This window comes from Oreochromis aureus, linkage group 4 (genome assembly GCF_013358895.1).
Source record: "Oreochromis aureus strain Israel breed Guangdong linkage group 4, ZZ_aureus, whole genome shotgun sequence".
NCBI lineage: Eukaryota > Metazoa > Chordata > Actinopteri > Cichliformes > Cichlidae > Oreochromis > Oreochromis aureus.
In genome coordinates, this window is record NC_052945.1 from 4,482,935 (window position 1) to 4,497,354 (window position 14,420).

Here is a 14,420-nt window from a genome sequence, read left to right on the forward strand (position 1 = left end):
AATTGAAGACATGAGGTCTTTTTTCATGAAATTTGCAACAATAATGACACTTATTGTTTCTTTTAACTCCACAGATGAAAAAAAATAAGTAATACATAAATAAATAAAATATTAATAATAATAATTCAGATTGACATTTTTTCCTCTCTTTGGCATAATTAACTTCAAATCTCTCTTGAGAGAGAGTAAAAAGAGTGCAGCTAACAGATAATGTTGATGACAGGTGGGGTGAACTCGGAGAGCATCGACACTCTGTCATCAAAACTTTTGTTCCCATGTGGAAGAGATCCCGCTGATCTGATGAATTATTTACCAAATATCATGCAAATGAGGAAAATAGCAGCTTTTTTGCCCTGTTTCATAAAGAGTGCTCCTTGAGCTCTGCAGGGAACACACCAATTTTGAGAAAACTGATGAAGTTTTCTCTGTGTAGTTGTTACTCCTTGAATTTACGTTATATGGGGAAAAGTACTGAGTCACATCTCTTCATCTTTGAGTCCCATTGCCACAGGTGTATAAAATCAAGCACCTAGCTATGCAGTCTGCCTTTACAAACATATGTGAAAGGATGGTCCTTTCGATGTTCTACTCTCCACTGTCGGCTATAAGTGCTGTAAGTGGAAGCACTGAGGAACTACAGCAGTCACCCACAAAGTGACAGACCACATAAAGTTAGAGTAGGGTGCTGAGACACATAGTGCGCAAGTGTGGCCAACCCACTGCATTTATATAACTGCAGAGCTCCAAACATCCTCCAGCACTCACATCTGTACAAAAACTGAGTGCCAGGAGCTTCACAGCAATGGTTTCTATAGCCAAGCAGGTCGTGTAGATGTCATATGTAGGTGGCCGAGTACTTTTTTCCCTATGCAAAACTGTGAAAGTCTGCAGTCACCCCTCATTTCTTTTTATTTTGTTTCCAGGGAGCCAGAGTTTCGATGTTGTGACTTGTTTCTTGTCTCAGCACCGTTCGCAGTATGGACACACAAAAAAGAAGTGTTAGGCCTAAAAAATCTACAGCAGATGAACACTATCTGAAAGTCATGTCTTTAAGAAGCTGGAAAGAAATCCAGCAATGACCTGACACAGGACCTGAGAGATGCATCTGGACCTTCAGCCGTTCACTTAAGCCTCATCACAAATGGGCAGGGCGGCTGTCAAGAAGACATTTGTAAGGAAGGGAAACAGGGAGAAAAGGCTGAGGTATGAAAATCACCATCAACAGCTTTAAAAGAATGATGAATCCATCTTTGAATTTTTGCTTCAAGAAAGTACAAGAAATCTGGCTAAGAGAGTTCAGGCTGTGTTTAAGAATAAAGGCGGTCATGCCAAATACTGACTTTGAAGCTGATTAGAATTGTAAGAACATTTAGTCTGCCATGTAATATTTCCATGTATGTTTGCAGATGTTTCAATAAATCCTGCACTTCTTAACTATTTTCCCAGTGACTCAAGAGTTTTTCACACTGCTGCCATGTAATACTGTTTATTTAAATCAGTGTATTAGGATTTAGTGTGGAAGAGATATCAGAATCTCCCCTGTCCTTAAGAAGAAATCCAGGTTCTTGAAATCCATGAGATTAATTTTGATGTTCACCTTTCACCTTCCATCATCACCACTTCCTGTCAGTCTCAGTCTTTATTGAATATATGAACTTGTATTTTGTTTTCCAAAAGATTAACAATGACTCAGACTTGGAGTTAGTGTTAAAGCATATCCAAGAAATATTATGGAAATTATGGATCCAGGTTTGCACCCTACAGCAACTCTCTCGATAAGGAAATACAACGTGTCTCTGCAACTGCAGCAAGCAGCAAGTGTGTCCTCAAGAACTACTGTAGTGTTCTGTTTAGTCATGGTTAAAGTGCATAAGCTGCATCTAAAATAAATGATACAGTGAGTGGCATTAAAACAAACACGAAATTAGTCGAGAATCTCATCCTTTTTCCGGTTTAAGGGGATGTTTCTATGTGACAGGGCGTGAAGGAATCAGTGTTGTTAAATGAGTCAAGCTTGCAGTATAGTCATTCAAAAAGGATTGTTCCATGGTCAAATGGATCCACAGACCGTTCCAGTACTTGGAGAGGGCAGTGCATGCAGCTATTTCTTCAATTATCCAATCCCAACAAACCAATTTTCACGACCGATGCACCGCCAGCCAGGTGTCCAGAGGTTAGAAAAGAGTCGGGGTTTTTAACTTCGCTCCACTGCTGTCTTTTTTCGCAGTTGACACAACTGTTTTGGTCATTTTTCACATGAACGAGCAGTTGTACTAAGTGTACTAAGAGTGTCTTCCAGGAGAAATTACCTGAAAATGTAGACTGATCAAATTTGTTATGGTTGGTCAAGAGAATACAATAAAGAAAGGGCAAAGGTTACCGCTTTACACTTGGCTGCAGGCCATCACAGGTCACACGCTGTTGGTGAAAGCAATAACAGTCACGATATTGGGGAAAAGCACCACTCAGCTGGATCCAATCCATGAAAAGCACAAACTGATTGATGATGAAGGTATTGGTTTAGCACAAGCTAAGGCTGAGAGATGCTTGACCTTAAAAATGATAAAGGACATCGGCTGTTAGCGTATCAAGCCTTTTCTTTCCACGGTTATTAAACAGCTTCACAGTTATAGAAAGTCTGAGCACTCTAAGTATTTTAACACCCAAAGAAATAAAAATAAATTGAATATTCTGCATCATTCGACCCATTTTGGGAACTTTGGAAAAGTATAAGGTGGAGTTAATGTGTACAGAAGCAGCAATCTGATTGGCCTTCATTCACATTTTGGCTTTGACCACAATAACACAGGGATGTCACACTTTTGCAGTTTCAAACATCATGTGATATGTCAAATAAAAAGGACAGTACTTTTTCTAAATTTAACCAATGAGAGGTGAGCGCCATAAGGTTATTTGTAAGAGCCCCACAGTGCAATCTAACCAGAGCACTTACTTTCCTTTTTGACTCGCCATAAAGTTAGAGTCCTTCCTGCTTCTTCTTCACTCACCTTTATTCACTCACTATGTGTTTGCATATAATCATTTCATCATTAGTTATTATTGATCTCTTCCACAATGTGTTTTCTGTCCTGTCTTCCTCCCCTCACCCCCAACCAGTCATGGCAGATGGCCCCGCCCCTCCCTCAGTCTGGTTCTGCTGGACGTCTCTTCCTGTTAAAAGGGAGTTTTTCCTTCCCACTGTCACCAAGTTTGCTCACATGGGGTTGTTTGATTGTTCGGGTTTTCTCTGCACTATTTTAGGGTTTTTAGCTTATAATATAAAACACCTTGAGTTGACCATCTGTTGTGATTTGACACTATATAAATAAAACTGAATCAAGTTGAAGAGTTTTTCATCCCCCCCAAAAAAGAGAACTTCTCAGAGTTTCAGCACCTTCTCCAGGTTCTAAGTAGTTACACTGAAACAGTGTTAGTAAAAGGTTAAATGAGTGTTACAAATTTTTTTTGTTTGTTGTTTTAACAGGAGCTCTACGCTTGAATAAGTTCTTCTGTAGATGTGGAGTTTATGATAACAGGGGAGCAACTAACAGAATGGCGCAGAACATTTAAGAAGTGCGTTTCCATCTTTTTTTCATCAAATGAACTAAAGCTGCACAGCCAGAGAGACTTCTTGGTGCGCTGATTCCTGTAATTTGTTTCAATTTGACACATCTCACTGCTCTATGATGCATAGAAGGGGATTATAAGCTACACTTAAACTTCTAATTTGGACCTCAGTGACTGGATGAGTTACACCTTAAAGAATACTTAATGACTTCCTAAAGAATGCAAACTAGGGTCGAGGGAAATTAAAACTCTTAGCCTCTGTGTTTGGTTCTTTACCTTAAGTCCATATCTTGTTTTTCTCACATCTGAAAAACACAAAGTGCAGGAAGGGAAGGAGAGAAAACGGCTCATAGAGTTTTCTCAGAGGAGATCAATGATTGCAAAGTCTAAATCAAAACAGAAAGTCGAGGAGCAGCTGCGTGTGCGTGTGTGCGTGTGCGTGTGTGTGTGTGTGTGTGTGTGTGTGTGTGCATCACACCGTCACAGCTGTTTTGTGTCGAACAAATGAGTATTTATGAGAAGACATCTGGCCATCAGCTGGTGGGAAAACAAAGTAGAGTTTTAATGTCAAGCACTCCAGTCAAGAAGAAGGCGCTGATACGTTTCTGCTCTACACAGTTAGGAACAAATATTTATGTAATAAACAGTAATTATTGCACTCTGAGATATAGATCTCAAAGACTGTATACAGTACGCGCAAAAGTCTTGCATCCAACTAGCAAGACCCTCTTATTTTTTTAGGTGGTCTCAATAAATCTCCAGGATTTCTGAAGGTCTTTCAAACTTTATCTTTGGACACTGGTTACTTTTTCGCTCATCTGTAGTCCTGTCCTTACACCTGACCATTTTCCTACAAATCATTCAGTCTAAATAAATAAACAAATAACAAACCCCTCATGTCCACACATAACAGACAACATGTCATGAACTAGCTGTGTGCAGGCAGGAATTGGACCCAAATGCAAACTCATGGAAAGCTGGATTTCAACTCAAAATGCAGGTTTATTCGCTGAATGGGGGGAAAGGCGGTACAACACAAAACTGGGAAATTAATAACTAATACTGCGAAGAGGCACACGAGGAAACGCAGCCAAGAGGGAGGACGCGACACGGAACTGAGGGAGACGCTGACATAAATACACAGAGGTATAACAGGGAGGTGAGACACACGAGGAACACAGCTGACACGAATAACGAGATAGGGAAGCTAGACCAAACATGGAAACACGGGACTTTCACAATAAAACAGGAAACATGATACCGGAGTGGAGAGGCAGACGAGAGGAAACGAGGGAACATGAAGGAGAGAGCAGACATGACGGGCTGGGGAACATGATGAAACGAGGCACAAGAACTCACAATTAAATAAACAGACACACAGAGGGAGACAGGGGGCAAAGACACAAGGGGGAATCTAATAAACTAAACTAAACAGAACAACCTAGGAACCATAGACCATCACACAACATCACCAAAAACCAAATTCAGGCACTTTGTTACCAGGAGCCTGTCACAAACACACATCATTTGTTCTTTCTCTTTTATTTTTTAGTTGAATCTCTGCAAAAATGCCTCATGGGCCCAACACTGGTCGACATAGTTTGACATAAATAAAAGAATACTTTTGCACATACAAGGTGATGTCCAAAGAGCTACTAGCTGAAAACCTGGCATGTGGTGGAAAATTAGGAAATTTGAGGAAACTGGGCAAATGGAGGATAAAAGAAGAAGTGGCAGGCCTAAAAAAATCAATATCTACAGCAAATCTGAACGTTGTGTCCTTAAGAAATAAGGAAAGAAAAAAATCCAGGAAATGGATGCATCTGGACCTTCAGCAGATACGGCGACTATTCCCCTAAACCAGGGGTGTCCAACTCCAGGCCTCGAGGGCCGGTGTCCTGCAGGTTTTAGATGTGTCCTTGATCCAGCACGGCTGATTTAAATGGCTAAACTACCTCCTCGACATGTCTTGAAGTTCTCCAGAGGCCTGGTAATGAACTAATCATTTTATTCAGGTGTGCCGACCCAAGGTGATATCTAAAATCTGCAGGACACCGGCCCCTGAGGCCTGGATTTCCTCACCCCCGACCTAGACCGTTCGAAATAGTCTCAGTGGAAGTGTGGCTGCCAAGAAGCAATTTCTCAGGAAGGGAGGGTATCCCGGACTGAAACTCAGTGGCAACAGGTTTGATGGAGTGATGAATCCAAACTTGAGACTTTTGGTTCAAATCATTGTCAGTGTGTACAGAGGAGGAGATCAGCAGAGACGTACAACAGTGAGCGTCTACAGTCATCTGTAAAACACGATGGAGCCTCTGTCAGGGTTTACAGCTGTATTTAAGCTGGTGGTGTTGGAGATCCTGTTAAAATTGTTGGAATGATGAATGTAGAAAATGTACAGTCAGATTTTACTCCAGCATACAAAACCATCTGGAGAGCTTCACTCTGATGTAGTTTATGGCTGCACACTTTCAAGTCTTCTTTTTGACTTTTTATTCTCTGTCACGTTTTGTTCGAGTTCAGGTAAAGGTGGTGCTTTGGGGTTAACAACAACCACCAAATGTTAGAAGGCAGCAACCTTTGCTTCCATTTTCCCGACCAAGCTCAAGCAGAGCACATTTCCTAAGTTCGAATGACATTCATTTTGTGTGCCTCTGAGAGAAAATGGAGTGGAAGGAAAGAAGCCGGAGGAAATAAAGGCCTTACAACTGAGAGAGCTGATGATTTCCTTCTTTTCATCACTCGCGCAACACTAATGAATGACGGGGTAGGAGGTGGGGGAGGGGATAAATTAGATTAGAGCAAAGTGAAAAACACAGTTAATTTGTCTTGTTTAGCTAAGATTGTAGTGGTAAACTCATTTTACCTTTGTTCCAACCCGACCTCAAATTGAATGTTGGGGCGACAGCTTACAGAGAAGCCCTGGATGGTTGTAATGAAGGGAAAAGTCCTCGGGAGTGGAAAACGAGCCACAGATGCACCAAAGTTTTTGCTGGTTTTGTTGTTGTTAACAGCCCGGCTCATGATAAGTGATGGCTTTCATCTGCGTTAGCAGCTGCTGAACGATAAGAGTGAGGACACGCGATGAGCTCGGCCGTCAGTAGCTGGAGGTCACATTATATGGCCAATCATCGCTTCATTTGTTCTCGTTAAGCGTGTCATAATTGTAACTGTCCGTGGCTAGTGCTCACGAGTGGTAATCATGAGTGACAGCTCTGGCAATTTTGCAGGGCCTGCATGCAGTCAGCACGCTGGACGCGATGCCATTATTTCTGTTCAGCAGGCTTTACCATATCTGGGGAGGATTACTGCTGCTTGTCTGTCCCTTGTGTTGCTGTTGTTGTTGTTGGTGTTGGTGCCTCGACTTCGCCGGTAAGACGCACCAGTAAACACAGCCTGCAGCCTGAGTGGGGAGGACTGCCTGTGACAAAGTCCATTCTGTCAGTGGCATCCAATCAATAACAACCTCAGCAGCATCCCTCCACACGAGCTGTGTGTGTGTGTGTGTGTGTGTGTGTGTGTGTGTGTGTGTGTGTGTGTGTGTGTGTGTGTGTGTGTGTGTGTGTCAAGTTAGGAAGCAAAATGTGGAAAACAAGCCACCTCTCTCTTTCCAGTCTTCTCTGCCTTCTCAGGGGGTCTGGGTGGGGATGGAGGGGGCTGGGTGGGGATGGAGGGGGCTGGGTGGGCTGTCTTAAACACAGAAAACAACAACCTCCAATGGCAAAAAAGAAAAAAAAAGAAAAGAGAGAATCCTTTCTTTGCTTTCCGGGGCTTGATCCCCCCCCTCAAGAGGAGAATTGTTAAATTGTAGCTGCATACTAACAGCTTCCTCTGAATCAATTACCATTTGGATATAAATGTCACAGCTTTGGAAACTGTCACTGGGCACAGACTGAGAGGAACTGGTGGTTTATTAAGGATGGCATAGATGCTCAGGGTTTCATAAACACATTCCTGCTGGTGAAAAAAGTGACATATTTTCAATTAAACTATCATCTTACACTCGGATATGTTGCGCAGCGGCAGAAAATAGGAAATGAAAAATATCGCTGGCCGCATTGTTGCATTAAATTCTTCAACACTGTGCATGTGCAGGAAAACCACCAGCTGGAATTTACAGTAGGCAGTTTAACCTGAAAAGACACTCTGAAGGGAGCGCTCTAGTCATCGTCGTGAAGACCCTGGTATCCGCAGCAAGCGTGGGCCACAACAACATTTGCAGCTCTGCACGTGACCTTTGCTTAGACAGCATAAGGTTTGCTTTTAGCCGAAACAAAAGTCCAAAGAAAACGTCCTCAGATGCAAGTGTTCGCTGTCAGTGTCTTGGAGAAAGCAATAAGGCTGAGTGATTGAAATGTCAATATAACATTTACTTTTAATAACCTGGAGGCAATAAGGACTTGACGTGTATTATGAGAAGAGGAATCTCTTAAGCCTTCTTTCTGGTTAGTGGCCAGTTTTTTTTAAACAGACCGGGCTTATGCTCAGTCTAAGAGTCATTTCTCTGACTTCAATCAGAAATGAAGGCCTGTCAGCCTTATCTTACTATAATGCCGTCTAGATTCAGCCATGTAGCTGTGCAGCTCCTGGATCTTCCAGGGTTTTGTGGTTGTGTCTTTTTTATGCAACACAAACACATGTTGTCATACCCAACATGTACTGTATTCCAGGCACCCGCTGCATAACTGTGTCCCGTTCAGGCAGTGCTATGCTCTTCTCTTAAACGTCTCTGTAAACATTTCTTGTGTTGACAGTATATAGCTTAAGTGCACCATTCTGTAATGTCATTTCAGGACATCACAGTGGATTCATTAAGAAATCCTGTGTAAGGAGCCCACAGCATGTGGTGGGAGACGTTTGGCTCAGAGGTTTTTCCCTACACGGAGATGCTGTAGTGCGTAATTCTGCAGGCACCACGGTACAGAATTCACCACTCTCATTCTCCAAGCTCTGCTGCTCCCATTGCAGCTGTTCTTACTGTGTTTTATGTTATGCAGGGTCTCTCAGTCTGCTGGTCACTCCCAGTTCCCTGCTGTACTGAGCTTAGTTCCTTCTTGCAAGTGGTGACCAGATCAGAACTTGCTAAATGGTAAAAATCACATACGTGTGGTGTTAGGAGTGTTCTGCCTGGTTCCATCCGAGAGAGCTGACTCTCGCAATACTTTTAGCCAAACTAAACCTTAAAACTGCTGACTCAGAGCTTATCACCAGCATAATTTCCCTCCTCAATGGGCCACCAGTGTTCTGGAGCTACTTTGCTTACCTAGCAGGTACTTCCACAAATTTGAAGCAGAACTCTTTGCAAATACTTATGATTAAGGTCCATTTTGCAATTTCACTGTGATGCTCTTTTCTTTTTTTTATTCACAAACTCATAGTAATGTAAAACCTGACCTCTCTACTACCTCACTATCAGAGCTGCATGAATTTTCGGTATTGTTTTGTTTTTAGGACACAAAAGGAACAGTGAATTGCATTTTTTTTAAAAATAAGAGACTTCTTATCAGCAAAAGAAGAGAAAGTAACAAACATATAAAAGCTCACTAAAAAATCCCTTTGCTGTCTTTGACTCATTTGTACATCACCTCACATTCGAGCACCGAAACACAACTGCAAAAACCTGCGTTGTACTCCACCCCACATCTGCCCGTCACCTCTGCCAAGTATGTTATCAGAGCCAGCCCCTGCTGTGCTGAGCCTGGTGTAACTGACCAGATAAAAGCCTGGTAATCTCTATAAACAGATATCTGCATTTAAATATAATCTGTAGGCAAGGGACAAGATTTTTGGTACAGGAAGCTTTCTGGTTATCGTTTGTATTCCGCTACTCCAGGCTGATGTTTGAACAGGCTTTGGTTGCATGCAGGTAAACGGTCCATGCACAGAGCACAAAGGGGACTGTGTTAGAAAAACTCAACCTTTAAACCACCAGCTGTCATCTGATGACTTTTTTTTCTTTCAACTGCATTCATAAATGATAACTAGGGGTTGCAATAGGAATTCTTACACCCGATAACCACTTGTTACAACAAAAGATCTGAAATGTTGTCATCACCTGAGACTCACCAGTGGATTAGCAGGCAGAAGGACTAACCTGGCATCACAGGTTAAGCAGCAACAATTCGCTGATTGATGGTTAATGCTTTTTGTCATTGTTTGGAGATAATACATTTTGAGTTCTGACTGTTGGGCAGGTACAATCTGAATCTATTATCTGGTTTTTGAACAGCTTTCCCTATTTTTCTGATATCCTTTAGATGAACTTGTTGCAGTCCCATACAAATGAACAAAGCAAAAGGAAAGGGCTATGCTCGCTCCAACAAATGCACTTGTGAGCAAAGAGCTGCATTCCTGCTTTTTCATATTTAGCCCTGCATATATCACTGTATGCATTCAGCAACATGTTGACAGTAGTAAAGTGTGTTCATTCAAGATACCAGTGTGAACAAACTGAGGCACCTGCCACCTTTGTGGGGAACAAAAAAGCCATAAGTCACCAAGAATGGAAGAAAAGAGCAATTTTTTTCCTGTGGTTTGCAAACTGAGTTATGGGCCGTACTTTCTCCTTTTCCCAGTTATTGTTTTTAAACTAAATTTTAACTTGTTGGTGTGTCTCAGAGGGAAAATGAAATCTAATCTGCTTAGTACACATATACACACACACAGTAAGTACAAATATTGAATTGTGCATATTGCAGAAGGTGCAGAGAAATGTTTGGGTCCAGCAGCACAAACAGAGGGGAAAAAAAAGAATGAGTTGATTAAACCTCGACTGAGGAGGAAAATGTAAAACTCTCGAAGCAGAAATGTTTCTGCCTGTGCCCTTGATTTTGTTCACACTCTGAGCATGTGTCAGTCTATGAATGGCTGCGGCAGGAAGATGCATGGAGACGGCACCGGCATAAGATGATGACTGATACGGTCACATCTCGCTGCTCACAAAAGGATAAAATATAAGGAAAGGATCCCCGTCCAACCTGGCAAGAACTTTGCTTCATTTTGCCCACTTAATGGTCCAGCGCCACCTGCCAGTCAGCCTTTATCACCTCCATCACTCCACTTAATCAGAAGTGCTGGCTTAGGAGACCCTCTAATCAGACCAATTATAGTTTAAGGACTTGTCTTTCTGGCGAGTGTCCTCTTAGTTCAGGAAACTCTTTTGGCTTCCTCCTGCCTGTCTGGCAGATTCCCAACCGAGCTTCCAGAGAACAACCTTGAGCAGTTTTATATTCTACATAACCTTTATTTAACAAGGGAGGTCAATTAACAACAAATTGTTTCTCACGATGACAGCGAAGATAAATGTCTCTTGGGGCTCTAAAAGGGACTTGGGTTAAAACAAAAGAACTCACAAGAGAGGTGTATGCCAGCCAGGCAATTAAATCACTCACAAAAATTGGCATCACTTTCTCCACTTTGTGCCTTTTGTAATTTTTAAGAGTTTAATACTCCTCATTAAAAGATACATAGTCTAAGTGTAGCGATAAGGGCTAAAAATAGGACTCGGATGAAGTAATGATTGAATGAATTAAAAAATTATTCTTTATATCTTTTCTGCATAAACTTGAAAACAAACCTACACAGCAAATGGTCAGATTATATAACACAGAGCATGCACGATCTCACGGTGAGTGTGCCCACCATATAATTTCACATACATTATCTAAAGAACTGGAAAACCAACTCTTCCAGTGACCTTGTAATAGTTTTTGACATTTGGAATTTCTGAAACACGTTTAATCTCAGGATAATCATGGTAAATCTGACAGCACTATCCATCATAGCCAATTGTAATTACCTGCATATAGATCACTGTCACATGAAAAGGGCCATTAAAGGGAGCTCTGTGTGTGAATAGAAAACATTCAATCAAAATGCCACAGGCAACACGAGCGGCGGCCAGGAGCAGAGATTGAACAAGAATCCTAACCAGGACATCCCCCGCTGATGGCTTCATTCCCAGGTGGGCTGGACGTGTGACAGTCACAAACAGGTCTATCAGCAAGGGAAGTTTTTTTTTTTACCTTTTTATTTGACCAGCTTGGTTCAGCTGAGCTCACATCCCCGGTGGGCTTTCGCCAGTCCCAAAAATTGCCTCAGATATGTTGGTGATTCAAAGGATATTTTTACTCAAATTGTTTTACTCATATTTTTATATTCATTTATACTAGTTTTTGAAGTCCCGTGTACAACCCATCATTCAGTAGTGTGACTACAGCGACACCTCTCTTTAAACCTCTTTCAGTCATTTTGAGATGCTGTGGTGGGGCCTGGACTTTAGCTGGGCTGTTTTCAGCCATTCTGTTGGAGGTTTCCTGCTTTGGTCCAAGCTTTAGCTGTCAGACAGATGCCCTCACGTTTGAGAATACTTTAGCTCATGGTTGACTCAAGTACCACAACTTCCCAGGTCCTGCGACTGAAAACAAGCCAAAGTCGTGACCCTCCACCACTGTTTGTGCTGATATGCTGTGTTTGGTTTTGTCTAAATATGGCCAAACATCTCCACTTTGGTCTCCTGCAACATGGAGATTGTTCCACAAGTCTTGTGGTTTGTTCAGATGCAACTTTGCAAACCTGCGAGGCTTTCTCCAGGTAACTGAGTAACCTTTTTCTGTTTGTACTGTCATAAACTCAGAGATTTAACATGTTATCTGAGGTCTGAGCTCTTTGGTTCTTTGCATGCTCTGACCATGGTGTGAATGTGCTACACTCCAGGGATATTAAGTTATTCTGTTAAACCACACATAAATGCTCCAGACCTGCAAACTGCCAAAGCTTTCTGCTTTTAAAGAAGTGCTTTCACTTCATGATGATTAGCTAATTAAGTGCATCTGATTAGCAGCACCTTGCTGCTGCTTAGACTCTGAAATGGAAGCAGTAAGGGTGTACTATATTTGATACTTTTGAGCTGGGAAGCACAAAGACTCATGGGACAAAGTTGTAAAATTTTAATGTTTGGTTATGTTTCGATTGTTTCAATCTCTCGTAGAATGGCTCCATAGTGTAGTGGTCTGCATGTTTGCTTAACAAGTGGAAGATTTAATCCAGGGAGGAAACACAAATCCTTTGGGGATTGCATCAGCGAGGGCATCCGGCATAAAAATCTGCCAAATCAAACATGCAGAGCTACCCGCTGTGGTGACCCATGTGAATAAGGGAGCAGCTGAAGGTAGTTGCTAGACTTTAGTTCTTGTGGATAAATAATGTGATGTGTTTGTGTGGCCGAGAGGAAAAAAAACACTTTATTATTTATCTGCTTTTTTCAAATGATCAGTCTGTTACATTTTAAAATGTTAATGTACAAATTCCTGTTCCTTTTTTTTATTCAAAACAAAAAAAAATAATAGAACATTTAAAGTTTATAGCACAAAGGACAACTCAGACATCATAAAAGTTGCATAGTGTTCCTAATTTGTGGTTGAAAAACACAAGAAAAAGATGACAATGGAATGCAAACTATGCTTGAGTCACGCTACCTATCAGCTGCAAACTCTTCCTCACATCTGAAGAAGCACCTGTTAGCTTAGCACGGCAGCTCAAGGATACTGACGTCGCTTCTGAGGTGGAAATAATTCACCCAAACTGCTGATAGCTACTTCTTGGACAGAGATTTAAAAATCTTATGGCAGGACTCCTTCATTGATTTTTTTTTTTAGGCTAAGCAAGGAATATTTTCAGAAATAATGTGAATACAGCCAGTAAAAATAAAAAAACATCTCTGTAAATGTAACTTTTCCCACAGACAGCAATCTTGTGTGCTCTAAAAATGTCATTTCACCGCACCCGGTAGTTGTCCAGACTACTTCTCAAACCTTACAACAGTTCTTTAAATTACATTTCTTTGGTTGTGCATTTATAACATAGATGTACATATATAACACGGCTTCATTTTTACGGTTTATTATATATTTATTTCACATGGCTAGAAAGGAAACTGCTTGTATTTTTCTGAACTCAATTGTAAAGCACTGCTGAACACACAGTAGTAGGAGTCTTTATAACTGGGACGCATGAGGAGTAAAATGACTTTGCAAATTAAGGCACTGATGGCAAAATCTATCAAAACTACATGTTTTCACATAAGTAACAATTTAAGGCCGATGTGTAGACGTGTGGAGGTTATTGTGTAGGTTCAATCAACACAGTAATAGAACAAATAAAACTTACAGAAACGTCAGAGCCTGTAATGTTGCAGAAAGACATAAAAATTGCATGCCAACATACAGCGCGAGAGAAAAATAGAGGGGGCAGAATGTGAAATGTAAAGCAGCCGCTGGCTTTAAAGAAAAAAAATTGTGGTTATCAAGTGTTACAGTTAAAGGTGCTCTGTGTTATTTTGAGTCATTTCTGGTTTATCAAGCAGATGTTTGTTTTGTTTGTTTATTTTACTGTTGTATAAATGATAAAAGTTGAAAAATAAAAACACTTGCAAATGACGCTTCTGTTATGAATTTCTAGTTTCTTCACGGAATCAGGGTGGAAGACAGAAGTAACACGGCTGAGCTCCGTCACCTAAACATGCCCATTTGAATGGCAGTACAGACCAGATATTTGCCCTATCTAAAAGTAGATGTATATACTTTTTTTCTTCCATTATCGTCAGGCAACTAAGTGGTGTAAACTCAAGCTGTATTGATTATGAGTTTGCTATGCCTTGAGCAAAAATACCCAGGAGGGTGTTCTTGCCTGGGATTATGGCTGGGATGCTGGTGCAGCACCATAATCACAGAGAACATCCTGAAGGTTATTGCAGCTTTAATACAATGGTGGGAGAAGTCTGAGTGTGCTCTAAAAAGTTTTCTCCTAAGTAGTAAACATATAAAAATAAAGTCACAAGTAAATGTCATATAAAT